The sequence below is a fragment of the Molothrus ater genome, chromosome 5 (genome assembly GCF_012460135.2).
Source record: "Molothrus ater isolate BHLD 08-10-18 breed brown headed cowbird chromosome 5, BPBGC_Mater_1.1, whole genome shotgun sequence".
NCBI classification, from domain to species: Eukaryota; Metazoa; Chordata; class Aves; order Passeriformes; family Icteridae; genus Molothrus; species Molothrus ater.
The window spans coordinates 60,428,948-60,443,846 of NC_050482.2; the positions used below are offsets into that span (position 1 = coordinate 60,428,948).

At 37.7% G+C, this 14,899-nt stretch overlaps 1 protein-coding gene across 1 annotated transcript in view; it reads left to right on the top strand.

The window, feature by feature from the left end:
* MTPN (myotrophin) overlaps positions 1 to 14,899 on the top strand; it is a 31,112-nt gene that overhangs the window by 6,499 nt on the left and 9,714 nt on the right. The window lies entirely within an intron of this gene.

Genomic DNA, 14,899 nt, shown 5'->3' on the forward strand with positions numbered 1-14,899 from the left:
TCAGGATTTGAAGATCAAATATTCTACTTAAGTTCAAGGAGAGCATTGTGAACTGAGAGTTCTCATGTCCAAGAATTTTTATGCCTGATTAAAGGTCAGAAGAGAAAATTGAGGAAAGATGCAGAAAACCAGGGGATGTATATAATTGTATTGCTGAAGTCATGGGGATCCAGTTTTATGTAAAGCATCAGTTGAATGTTTTTTATGGTTTCATGTTAATGCTTGTTTGAACTTCTGAATATGTGTCCACACAAAAGTGTGAGCAAAGTTACTTCTTTCTACCTAACTTTCCCACTTCTAGTTGAAGGTTTGTGTTAAATTATCCCTAATTTTTCATCCCCCTCCATAGTAAAATAAATGTTGGATTTCACAGTACAATTCTGTGGAAAGAAGCAGTTGTCATTTCCATAGACAGATCTATTGCTAGGACAAAAGCATGAGCTGGAATTAATAAGTGCCAATAACTGACCAGTTGGTTATACAACAGTTGTTTTTCTTACAAGTTGCAGTTTCAGCAGTTTTGAACAATTAGATGTTCTTCTGCTTTAGCTCATTATGAGGAGGGTTAGGTACAAATCAGTACAGCTTGTATTAAAGTGAATTTTAAACTTTTATTGGGTGCGGGGTAGGGGATTGACTTCTTTTTGTAGTGTACTGGTGTTAAAGCCTATGTTGATTGTGACCAGTGATGGCAAATTCTACAGTCACAGGGCACAGATGGGGAAGGAAACAATACCTTCATTTAAATGGTTAAGGAACTGCTATTATGTAGTGTTGCTCTTTTGACTTGGAATGGAGTCAGTACTAATAAGTCCTATTGAACAAGCTACAGTGTTTGTCTTAATTCTCTGTTTGATTGGAATGTACTTATGTGTGTTTTGTGTGTTTTTTTGGTTTTGTTTTTTTTGGGGGGGGTCGGTTTTGTTTTTTTCTCTTTTTAATAAAGACTAGGGTAGCAAATAATTTGTTTTCCCAAAAGCAACTGAAATTCTGATGAGGGACAGTAGGAAGGGAAAGAAAAATATGGTTTTGAAAACTCATAATGCACATGAATATGGTTTTGAAGTAGCTTGAGGGAGTTGGGATTTGGTGCTCTTAGCACTTTGCCCATTTTTACATTCTTTATTAGTATTTCTTATGCAGTGTAATTCCATAGCTCAGTTCAGATAGATTTGCCAAGGGCATTGCATTTCTTCAAAGAAAGAATTTTTGTGTCTTTCTTGCTGCACCAAGAATTAGAATATGGTCTGCAGTTTTGTCTTTGCTTACAGACATTGCTGCCTTCCTCAGTGGTTACAGGCCAGAAGGGAAATGGTGAAATCCTTTTCCTTAGCCTTCAGCTATGCTTTGGAAATCAAAGAGAGTAATTGCATGCTGTGGCTAATGAGCTGAGCAGACCAAAACATCACTAGATAGGTGTTCTGGAGATTGCCCTGTCACACTTCCAGCCAAAGTTCAGAGAATGTTCTGAGTCACTTTATACAACAAAATTGTGTGCTCGGAGTTTCTGATGAGCTAAGATCAAGTCTTGATAATTATTGTTGGATGACTGATTCTTTCTTTTCCCAAACTCTGGTCATTTATGAACTTGCTTTTTAACACACTTGTGACCTATAAATTAGTGATTAGCTTCAAGCAGGAAAGATGAGCTGTTAGGCCATTTGAGACAATAGACAGAGAGCTGTCCATAGAACAGTTACCATCAGCATCTCTCATTTAAACTGATTTGTTAATGACACTATGAAAGCAAATACCATAGGCAATAAATGTTTAAAAAGTATTTTTCTGTTTGCTCAAAAATACTTCCAGTGCTTGATTCATGTAATGCAATTGAAAGTAGAAGATTTCGAGTCCAATAAAAAAGAGGCCAGGAGAGTTCCTGTGAGATGAGATCTGCATTTCTGTTTGTGCCCTGTATTAAGAAAAATCAAACAAAGTCACAAAAAACCCCACAGAATCCTTTGTACTCAAGTGAGGCATTTGTGAGAATCTTTATTTCTTGGATTGCTGACTTCTCAATAACTTCAGTAATGGTGTTAACTGTTTCTTGGTTAAAGTCATGGATATTTAGCATAGTTTAAAAAACTTTAATTTGGCTCGTGATTAAAGCAGTAATTGTCTGTTATTTAAATTTATCTTGGGCATAATGACAGTAAATATAATTACTTTCAAAATAGGGTCCTCTAATTAGAGTGTAACATGAGATACAGTTTAGTTCCATTTCTGTGACAAGTCAATAGACTCTATTTACTAAAGCATTTTCAACAGTAATTCCTGGAGAAAATAGCTTAACTTTTGTAGGAGGATTATTTCAAATTTAAAAGTGCAATACCAATATTTATAAGTTTTAAGGAAAGTATTACAGTGAAGTTGAATATGCCAAGTGTGTATAATTGGTTTAGAAGCCATTCAGTAGTTGATAATGCATATATTTTTAAGTATATACTGCTTAGAAAGCAGCATTTATTTTATGGATGTAAAAAAGCTTTTCTGATCTAGTTTTTTGCTTCCATGTTTTGTTTTTGCATGACTCCAATCACCAACTGCTTCATCATGTCAACAAAACTCTGCATGAAGGCACAAAACTTCTAGAACTCATTAATGCTGCTTTTGACATTTCATATTTTTTTATACATAGCTGAATGAAGAAAATGTAAATTTGCTGTGCACAGGAAAATAATGGCTGTTAATCTTATAGGAAGACCTGTTTAGAAGCTAAGCTTCATTGCTTTGGATTTGATAGAACACTTGATATTGCCTTGGACATATCTTTTGTTCAGTTTCTGGAGAGGTAATTCCTGCTTATGGTGCTAAGCCCCAATTAAAGCACTTAAATTCAGGGAACTTTTAACCATAGCAATAATCTTTGGGAGATACACTCATCTTCCTGTTGATTCTCTCATCTCTTCCTGGTACAGTACAACCTGAGCTTTGAGAATTCACATTTATTATTGTTGCAGGGGTTTTTACTTATTGTTTCTTTAGATCATGCAGAGAATTCAAACTATCAAGCTGGCATCTATTGAAACTGAAACCCAGTAGCTGGCGCCGTGTGTTTGCCTCAAAGGAAAACATCCACTTCCTGTTCATTCCTTGGACAACATGTCCTGAGCAGTTTAATGCAGAACTTGATGTGGGGCTCTTCCAGAAACTGAAAGTGTTTTAATTGGCAGTAAAGAACTCAATGCAGAATGTATGGCAATGGCTGGGATCCTTTGCTCAGCTGCTTAACTTTTGGAGCAGTTTCTGACATGTTAAGTTTGAGGAAAAAAATTCCTTTTTGCAGGAACAGGTATAGTTTTGTAGATTTTTCTGTTTTCATTGTGTCATCTGTTGTCAGTTTGCTGATGGTCGATTACTGAGACAGAATTAATGCTCCGATTCCTGGTTTATGTATGGTTGATGGCTCCTCTTTAGCAATTGTCTGGCACCCATGTGAGCTGGAATATCTTCTGCTTAGTATATTCTTAGAATAGGTATCATGCAAATCACATCATCTAAAATACACTGGTAAAACATGAAGTCTGGCCAATCATTTCTGCAATCAAAAATCCAATCCTTTTAGGCCTTTGAAAATGGACACTGCACTGTCTGCAATAGATGCAGTGCTTAACTCTTCAGGGGGAACATAAGGCTTATGTCCACTTAAGGTATAAAGTCATCAGATTGATCTGCAAATCTTTAGAATTAATGGTTAAAGGCTTTCATTTATGTTTGTCCCCTCCATATCAGGGCTGACAGGTGAGTCCTGATGCTGTAACTAAAGCATTTTAACTTTAATTCTGAATTCTGACAATCTTTCTAAGCAGGGACAGTTTGGGAAGTGTCTAGTCATTGGCTGTTTCAGTTTGTCATCCAGAATATTTCATGCATTAACATTCATGAGTTAAAGGGCTAATCTGAACAGAGAGCAATGATACATTTGTCTGCAGCAGCCTATTCTGTCAGAACTATTTGCTGCCATTACTCTGAGCTGTTGCCTAACTAAGAAACAAACTTATAAATGGAAGTTTTGGACCAGACTTATAAATGGGAATTCCTAGGAGCTAAGAAAAGCTGCACAACTGGGCCCTTCATTCCTGTTTCATCCCTTGCTAGTGCAAGTAGTGAGTGGGTTACATTATTTCTCACTCAAATCTTACACAGGTGAAGCATTTTTGTGGGGGGAGAACAACTGTTTTCAATAACAGTGTTTCGCACATCTTTGAAGCTGGGATTGTAGCATGGGCTTCTAGAAGCTGTAGCTAGGAAACAGTTGGTTCATTGCTGTTCTACAGAACAACTCATGTATCAGGTTTGTTTGTCTCCCAAAATGCTGATACAACTGAAGCACAGATGGCTCAGTAGTTCAGTTTATTTAGCAGTTGTTTCTGGAATTGTATTTGTTTGACTGAGACAAAGGACTTCAGATTGCATTGATTATGGTGGATAAGCTAGATATTGTTTACCACCAACAAAACCTGAAAAGTATGCTTGTTAAGCACCTTTTTGTTGGCTCAAGCCAGAATAAGTGTATCAGTGCCTTAAAAGCTTTTCAGAGTACTTTAGATATTATATCAAGGCAGGCAAAATTCATCATCAGGTTCATAATTCATTTTCTTAACTTTTATAGACCAGGTATTGGTGTTATTATTAGCAATTAAGGCTTCTCCTAAAGTAGAGAACTGCAAAGTAGATATGCATTTTTTACATGGGCATCTACATCTGTGTGCTCTGGTTGTACAACTTCTTACAAAATGCCAGCTGGAGACACACACTATCCTCAGAACAGAAACCCTTTTTTGATAAACTGATAAGGGTCTTTTAGAGGGAATGCTGTCCTGAAATTCTTTGAGTAGCCTTTTTTTCATATTTTTTAAAACAGAAGCTCAGTTGGATATTGCAGGATAAACTAATAGCAAATACTAGAAACTAGTCCAGAAAAATAATGAAAATTTGATACTCATGTCTTCAGCCTCTTCCACAGGGATTTAACTTTCTGTTATTCAAGTTCCCTTCTCAACATCTGTTATCTTGGATTTGGTTTTTGATCACTATCTCTACAGGATTTCTTGTGGATGTTTTTGCTATTTCTGTTTGTTTCAGTAAGATGTGATAAAGGGGGAGGTGTAAAAACAACTTGTCCCATATATTTCCCAAAGCATCCAGGGTAGAAAGGAGACATCTGGAAGAAAATTCCTTTTTGCTTCAAGTTATAAAATTTAGAGGATGGGGAATAAAACACCCAGAGGAATTGAAAAGATGTTATTAAATCTGTCTGAGGGTAAACACAGAAATCATCAGTAGGAAGGCTTAACTAGTGCAGTCACACTCAACTGTTAAACAAAAATGAACAAACTTCTGGGTGAAATTATCCAAGTGCAAAGTGATTATCTCACACAACAAATCTAGGTCATTTGCTCCAGTTCAGTTGTCTGCAGACTGCTGTAGTCCACTCAGGCTGCACTTGGAGAACTCTGGAATGGTTGGAACATGCTGAACCGCTGAGCAGCAGTAGCAGTTGTCTCTGTGCGGCCTGAGTCAGGCTGGGTTACACTGATTTTTTTGGGTGGACTGAAAGTAAGTAATTTTTGAAATTATAGGGCATTCACGTGAAAATTTGGATTTGGCACAAAATTTTTGCAGTTGCCGTTGGAAACTGCCTACTTTCAGTTGCAGTGAGCTGATTTCCTCAGCTCTGGCAGGATCTTATTGCAAGTTTTTAACTGAAGAAACTAGCTTCAAAATTATAAACAATTCACAGCTTACAACATTAATCTTTTTACTTCCCTTTTCTGCTCTTTGGCTTAACCCAGACTTTGAGTTACTAGTTATTTCAGCAGGTTCCACTCTTGCTCTTGGTTGGAATATTTAGTGACTATTAGTGAAACATGGTCATTTTTCTTGTGAATCAGAAGCTAGAGATAAGAAAACTTGAGACTCAATAAATTGCTGGACAGAAATGATAAAATACTGTTGCTTCTTCTTAGGCCTCCTGCATTGTTTTAGAAGTTTTTTTTCAATAAAACAGATTGAGTGGAAATGTGAAATTTGTCTTTTCCATCTGCTCTGCCCAGTTCTTAGGTCTGCAACCCTTGAGGCATCATATGTCAAGAGTTTTTTACATTTATAGGGAAAAAATGTACAGAAGTTTAAATAATGTGTTGCACTGACTTGTTTTGAACTGGTCATTTGAATTATTCTTGCTCTTAGTTAAAGCAGATGGGAATGTGAAATCAGCACACTGGACTAGTGTTATGATGAAACACACAAAAGCTTACATAAATTATTTCCTTGTCTAAAGTATTGGACTGGTGATTCAGTTACCTTCAGATTTGTGTTAAAGAAGATGATGTGAGGGTGTGTTTGCTGTATCAATGAAAAGCTGTGTCAGTTCAAAATTTAACCTCTCTACCCAGCAAAAACTGCTTCAGGCTGGTGCTCATTTCAGTTACCATAACAAAGTATTTAAAGGAAATTTTATAACCAGCTTGGAAGAAGAAATTAATTTATTTTCTCTGCTAGTCAAAGGTGTTTAGAGTAATGTTAATTTGACGCTTGAAAACAATAAATATCTTTTTTTAGATACACCATAAAATGGATTCAGTAATTCATACCTAAAGTCTTTTCCTATTGGTAATCTCCAGGGACCTGTGAATGTGCTAGCATTGATTTTGGTTGGCTAAATCAGTTTGTCTTGGCAAGAATGAAAACTACTTCATCAAAGTCAGTGCTGCTTTTTAGACTCTGAGGCTGTTCTGGACTGTTTGAGTGTTCTGGGATCACTGAAGTGAAGGCCTAAAAGGCAGACCAGGTGACTATTTTTGTGTAGCAAGCTGCTATTCTACAAGGCTGTCAGATTTCTTCAGCATATTTTATAAAAATGCATCTCTTGGGGTGTGTAGGTGTATTTCATTCCAGTTTGCAGTTAAGGTTGGCAGTGTGTGGATTGGTGCTTTAGGTGAGAACAAGGTTGCAGAATGGAATCTTTACAGAATCATTCCAGAGGCAGACTGAGGAGCAGGAAAGCACTCTTGTTCAGGTCATATGGGAAATTAGTACTTCTGCACATAAGCCCAAGGATTATTTCAATAAAATTCCAATAGTAAGAAAATTGGGGTAGTAGCAGTTGAGTCTTCATTGGTAAAATTCAGTCTACTGTGTTGACTTTTCGTGTTTGAACTCATAATCAATTTTAGTTCTTCTCAAATCTTCAAAGTTAATTGAAAAACAGAGTATTTGAGGTTCCAGTTCTGTGCTTGAACAACTGATTTGTGGAAGAGGAAGGATATATAAAGTTCTGTTGCTATGATGAAAGGTCAGATTGCCTTTTTTTGTGTTATTTCATAGAATCATAGAATGGTTGGATTGGAAAGAACTTAAAACATATCTAGCACCAACCTCCCTGACATGAACACAGACACCTTCCACTAGACCAGGTTGCTCAGAGCTCCATCTTCCCTGGCCCTGAAAACTTCCACAGCCACCTGTTCCAGTGCCTCACCACCCTCTCAGTAAAGAATTTCCTCCTAATATCTCACCTAAATGTTTCCCAGAGCTGAACACAGCACTCCAGGTGAGTGAAGAGGGGTAGAATTGCCCTGCTGGCCCCATGGCTTTGGGTGCAGTCCATGGTACATTTGGCCATTCACCGCCAGGTCCTTCTCCCCAGGGCAGCTCTTGATCCATTCTCTGCCCAGCCTGTACTTGTGCTGTTTGAATACAAGTAAGATGGCACTTTCTTAAAGCAAAGAAGATCCTGCAGGGGCCTTTCTTTAGAACTTGGAGCTCTCTTCCATGAGAGCAGGAGAAATGCTGAGTGTTTTTCAATACTGCAGCTTGCATTCCGTGTCACATACTTTGAGGAATTTATGACAAATACTCAGAGTTACTGAGAAGGGGAAAGCAAAATGATCCACTGGAAGGAATCTAGAAATATTGTACAAATATGCAGAGATGGAGGAGGTATGACAGCTGAAGTGCAGTTGAAATTAGTTAGGAATCTGGAAGGCATAGGAAGATCTGTACCAGCTGTTTTATGAAGTATAGGACCTACTGAAAAAATTATAAAAGCTTTTTTACCTCTGGTTTTATTGGTAGGTGAAGGATATACAAGTTAATGTTATTAGAATTGTGGTAGCTTGGGTTTTTTTGGGTTTTGTTGTTCATTTTTGGGTTTTTTCCTTTTGGGAAGGTTTTATAGTTATCTTTCTGTACAAAGGGCAGGATATAGAGAAGTTTGCTTAGCTGTGCACAGTGAAAGAGACAACAGTTGTAGTTAAAATGCAAGAAATTCTGATTAGGTGTAAGAGAAAAAATACTCCCTGTGAGGATGATCAAAATGAAAGGGCTTATGCCTGGAGAACTTTTGCAGTCCTCAGTCCTTGGAGGTCTTTGGAACTCAGCTGAGCAGCCTGATCTGATTGGACCTGCTTAAGAGCAAATGTTAGACTGCATAACCTCCAAAGTTCCCTTTCAGCCTTAAATAGTCTGTAATGGCATGAGTCACTAGACTGACAAGCTTGTAGAATTAAACTCTCCTTATATTTTTAGGTTATTAGTCAGATTTCAGGAAGTGTGGTATTTAAGTTTTCCCTCATTTCCACCAGTGTTTATGACCCGTGGATTAGCTGTATAAAAAACATCATGTTGTTTTTGCTGTTTGAGTGTGGACTGAAGTTTGTGCTTGCCTTACAATATTTCTGAGCTCACAGTTATTTTAGAAATGGTAGAATGATTGACTTGTGTGTAGAAAATGGGTGTTTTTTTCAGTTGTTTCTACGGCATTGTTTTTAGGGATTCTCAGTCAAGGTGTTTACATTTTCCTTGCTAGAGAGGTAACGTTTGGTTAGATGAGCCCCAGAGCTGCCATGTGACAGCAGTAAACACTTGAAAGCTCTATGAACATACAACTGGAACAAACACAGGTTAAACAGTAAAGTACTTTGGCTTATGTACTTAAAATACAACCATTTTGAGAATTGAAATAGAATGACAAAAATAACTTAATGTGTTTTCAATTTCAGAGTATTTACCTGGTGTTTGTGGATTTTTGAGGGGTGGGAGAGTGGGTTTGTGGATTTTTTTAAAAGTCTTTCCAGTGATGAATGAATCTGGAGAAGTTATAGTGGAGAATGATTGAAGGGGTGTGAGCAGACTCAAGCTCTGAGAAAATGAAATAGAGTGTTTGGGGAAGATTAAGTCATAATCAGTTCATCCATGCCCCCCACATACCAACTGTGGAAGTGCAAGATTGTTTTCTAAACTGTTTGAGTATATGGCTAATAAATCACACCTGTAGAAAAAATTATCCAAGCTTGCTCTTCCTTCAGAAGACTAAGGAATAGATTGTTCTTAAGTGATTTCAGAGCTCAGTTTATATATGTTCCACTACAAAACATAGAACTTAACATTTCAGGCACTTAGCTTGATTTAAAAACTAAAACTTAGTTATATTGGAGGGAACGATTTCATTCAGTAGATACCAATATAATTTCTGTTATAGCAGAAATGTCTTGAGATTATACCCAATATCGTTAATTTACTTCTGCCATCTCATTTAATCTCTTTGAATTTTAAAAAATAAATAATACAACCAGCATAAACAAAGCCTATGGAGAAAATAGTAAATATAAAGTTTTTGTAAGTAGCATTTTCAATATGCAGCAAAAAGTCAAAGTATCTCATCCATAGGGCTTGAACTTTTCTCTATAGAAAGAGGATTTTTTACTCTTCCTCTTGTCCATTGAGACAGCAAAGTTGTTGCTATGCTTAAAATGTCAGAGTTATCTAATACACTGTAAGGGTGGCCATCCCTTGTGTGCAAAGAGATGGAAGTAACGCAACAGACTGTACAGTGAGTTATTTTCTTTCCTACTATAATAAAGACAGGAATTACACAGCAGCTCCTGCAAGAGGCTTCCCTGCCCTCTAAGGACATCTGACTGCATGGAATCTGATTTCCTTCATTAAAACTGAAATGAAAGGAATGCATGAAAAGGGGAGATGCAGTTATTTTTGCATGATAAGTACAGATGGAGATATGGAGTTGTTTCTAAATCTGAAAGAGCATTTTAATGCCATAAGTATTACAGGCACTGCTCTACTAATACAGTTAACCTATGCAATAGGATTTAATGAGGCCACAGTTTCTATTCCTGTGGTAGGACTGCAGTGTAAATCCCAGCTACTAATTGCTGGTGTGATCAGATGCCAAGTCATGGAACAGATGAAGGAAATGATCAAATAAATTCTCACACTGATTAGTTCCCTCATTGAATTCATCATTCAGCCACTGATTCTGGTGCAGTGGTGGGAAGGGTCAAACTTTGGCTGGAAGTAGCAAAGCTGTTGCTGCCCCACAGGAGAAAAGCTGGTGCTCAAGTGAAGGGTGAGCTGTGGCATTCGTAGCCTGGCAGTAATGTTCTAGAACAACACTTCTGCCAAACCACAGTGCTCATGTGAACACCTGGCTCAGGTTTGGTTTCAGTTCCTGTGCCACTGCAAAATAAGCCTGTGCTTGAAGCACCTGGAGTGTGCTGTAGGGTGCTAGAATGGTGATTAGGTTTAACCTGGATTAGGTTAATGGTGAAGTTTAACCTAGATTAGGTTAAACTTGAGTTTAGCTCATTTGGCTTTAAGTGTTGATGCTTCTGAAACTGGCAGAAGCTGGGAAAAGAGGGAGTTAGCAGATAAAGGGAGACCAAGGCAGGCATTGAATACAGCCTTGTGTAATAAAGGCTGCAGAAAGGCAGGGGCAGTTGAAGGATGGAATCAGTGAGGTGTGGTTAAATAATCTCCCTGGAAAATAATGAGCTTCAGAACGTGTACTTTATGACTAAACATGTTCATTTTCATGGAGCTGAGGTCATAATGTGCATTAGGGACAAAGTCAGCAAACTCTGGTCCATTCTTTTAACGAGGGCTGCAAAAGAAAAAGGAATTAAATTTGGCACGACTTATTTGGGCAGCTGTTAAGGTGCAGATCCTTCCAGATTACTCTGGGACATCTACCAGGTATGCAGGAGGGTAGAGGGCAGCTTGGCTGTCAGGATCTCCTCTCTGAGCTCAGGAAGAAAGAGGGGAGCATAAAAATGGGATTTGGGGGTGGGTACCCAAGAAGAACATAGTCACTTCCCCAGGGTGTGCAGAGATGGAACTAAAAAAGCCAAAGCCTTGACTAGAGCTAAACTGGAAAAGGACATGAGATATAACAAGGGATTTTGTGTAGATATATTGACAAGAGAAGGTAAAGCAAGGAAAATGTGAGTGAGAGAGGGTAATGAAAGAATTAAGTTCAAGAGTAAGTATTTTTGACAGTAGTCACTTAAGAAATTAGTTAGAACAGATGTTTTTATGGATTAAATTGCTCTATTACAGAAAGTGGGTGATAGTTGCATTCACAGGCTGCTATAATGAATCCTACTCTTAGTTACTTAAAAAGCAAAGTTCTTAAAAGTATTTGGAAGTGAGTTTCCAGTTTTTATTTTCCTGTCCTGCAGTGAAAAATTGAAAGTCACATTTCAACTGAAATTGATACCTTAAGATCTCCTAATTTAAAGTTCTTCTGTTAGCCGTTTTATGTGACTTTTTGAAATAGGGTATAAAAGTCTTCTTTTATGTCATCTTTTTAGTAATTGGAGATTCACAGAGGCTTTTCTTTACTCCCAATCAGATTTTAATAGAGGGGATTAAAGCAGATACGTTACACCCATGAAACATCAGTTCCCAGGTGTTTTTAATGATAATACATAGCTGGTGCCCTGGGTCTTTGATCTGAAAAGAAAAATGTGACTAATGTGGTTTGTGCCAGACTTAGCCTTAAATGGCTGACTGAGTAAATTCAGTGTATTCTGGAAGGCCATTATAGAGGTGATCATGTCTTTTCTTTTGCCTGGGCAAATTACTTTCTGAAGCTGTGCACAGATATTTACACCATTGTTAGTGAATGTGTGGGTGTACTCTAGAAAGTGAAAAGAAATAATCTTCTTTCAGGAGAAGTCTGACCTTTGAAGCTACATTTTATTTTGAGGGTGATATGATTCCTTGATTCTGTCTTAATTGTATCTCCTCCAAATACACAGCTTAACCTCCTTGCTGCTCTGTTAGACTCTAGAAAATGGCAGAAGTCCCATAAAACCTCCTTGAAGAATCGTTCTGTCACTTTTGGTCTAGTGCACAGAAGATTTTGCTCCTGTGGGTGTAAAGGAAAAATTAAGCTTCATTTTGTCAGCTCATGTGGATTCTGACCATGTGCCTCTGCAGGGGATGGTGATTTTTCGTGTAAACCTTCAGCAGCTTCGTTTCAGCCCACCAATATATTGGTTACTTTGCTGTCTCAGAGTTCTGTATTGAGAATCATCACTTCATAAGATTGCTGATACCCAAGTTCATAACATTCTTTATGGCACGTTTGGCCAGTATTACTCAAAACCACAGTACATTTGGAAAACTTGATGCAGAGATAATGTTTCTCTTTGAATCTTTACTTGTGTGCTGTTTCCTGCACCAACCTCTGACAGGGCTTGAGAGACCACTTCATCTCATCGTGTTGGTATAATTAGCCACCCCTTCACCAGAGCTGTCTCATTTATGAGGCAGGGGCTTAAGTCTTTATTTTATGCCTAAAGATTTAATTCCAACCCCCCTGCATGGCAGGAGCACCTTCCACAAGACCAGGTTGCTTAAAGCCCCATCCAGCCTGACCCTGAGCAGGTGGATTGGGACTTGATATTTAAGGTATTATTATATCAGCTTCAATATGTACTCCTGTACTGTGTAATGTGCACATTATAAAATATACCCCAAAAATGGAAATTAAAGATGAACTAAAGATGAAATGAATGCTATTTTTACATTTTAATAATAGTACAATATATAGTTTCTTTTTGCAACCCACTGGATTTTCTTGCACCCTTTTCTGAGTTTTCACACCTCACTTTGGAAACCACTGCTTGTCCTACAGAGAGATGTCCTAGGTAAATAGGAGATCTAAAGACCTGAGAGAAATTACCTGTGAAGAGTCCTGTAAGTTTTTTTAATGTATATATGTTGGTGACTGCATTTGAAATAAGTGGTTTTGCCAGTTTGATCCCTGTATATTAAATGCATTGGTTTATCTTCCCTTCCTACTTCTGTATTTCTTGGACTGGAAGTAGGAAAGGCCAGGTAAAGCTTTATGACATTCAGTGGTCTGTTTTACAGTGGCTTTTCAAACCTATGAAACACCTGGATGTTTGACTTGGTTTATTGCAGAATATAGGAGTACTTGATTTTTTTTTATTTTTCTAACTTATGTCTGTGTTCTGTTAATTCAGACTAAAATGTTCTGATGTTTAACTTTGAATGTTAATGATACATGTTCTCAGTGCCAGTATTCAATACCATGTAATCTGTGTTTGGGACATCCTTCTTTGCAAACCTTTTGCTAGGTACTCCCCTATAAACACATTTTTATCATCTTTACAGGGATCTTAAAAAACTAGGAGTTTGGGTATTTTTTTTTTCCTCTGAAAGTTCATCATCCAGGAGGAATTTATTCCACAGCCAGCCTAGGAGAGGACCTTTGTTTTATTCTTTAAAAACAAAAGAAAAATTACTATAGTTTATAAGCCAGTGAGCCAAATAATACTTATAAGCTTAAGGAAGTGAGAGCTTTGCTGGACTGTCCTAATCTTGAGAAATGATGACTCTAACTTTCCTTTGGACTGTGAACTTTATGGCTTGACTGTATGCTGTCCCAGGAGTTAGCTTGCCTGCCCTTCTCCCATGCTCCTTTACTTGGCATGTGTCAGGCTTTACAAGGGTTTTTGGAGATCATTTTGGTTTGGGTTGGTTATTTTGTGGCTGTCATGTGGTTGGCTTCTCAAACCTGTGCACCCAATCCCTAATGTATCAGCAAACATGATGGGTTTTGTAAATGCCAGTTGTTTTAAAATTATGGGAAGAGTCCCTGTGCAAATAAAAGTATGGGTAGAGTTTAATGTTCAACATAAGTACATGCTGCTTCTTAATGTGCTTTCCCAGACTATTTATGTGCTCTTAGCCTACTTTGATCTGGGTGGTTTTTTTTTAATTGGAACATAATTGTCAATGAAATTCAGCAAATGAGAAGCTACATCACAATACTATCTGCTACAAGGGTATATGATGAATAATTGAATATTCTATTGAGAAGAGAGGAGAATAATGAGGTCATCTTGTTATTTGACTAGTAGTGTAAAACTGATTATATAGAACATCAAAAGCAGAATAAGATTTCCTTCTGGCAATCTTCTCTTCCATTCTTAGAAGGGAAGTAATGTCTGGAAGATGTATGTCAATCCCTCTATTCTGTGCACTTTCTAAAACTTTGGGACAGGAGTGGAGGAGCTGCAGGGGCTCTATAGAGAACTATCAATTGGTGCTGCAGCTGAAATTCTCCTGATTGTTTTCCTGTGGAGTTACAGGGCTTGAGGTATGATGCAAAATTTAGCCACTTCCTAAAACACTAAGATTCCTTGCACATAAGAACAAGAAGCCACTTACCACACAGCTTGTCTCTAGTTGGTTTCCAGTAACTTCTTGTCACTAAGGAAGGGCAGTAAATCAGTTTATCCTTAGTTGCACAACCCAAGGTGAGGAAACAAAGCTGATTAGGTACTCAGTAAATTAAATTTTGTTTACGCCTTAAGAGATGTCTCAATCCACTCGTATGAGAGGCATTAGAGTACAGCTTCCTGTGGCCTGATTTGCTTGACTCTTCAGACTTGTTTGTATCATGTAGAATTGGCAAATGCTATTTATAAAACAGGGTGGACAGTTTCATAATTGGGTTTTAAATTATGGATCGTCTGGACTCACTTGCTGGTAGTTATGATGCTGACTTGCTTCTATGCAGCTGGTTTGTCATTATGCAAAGCTTCAGTATTCATAGAAGCAG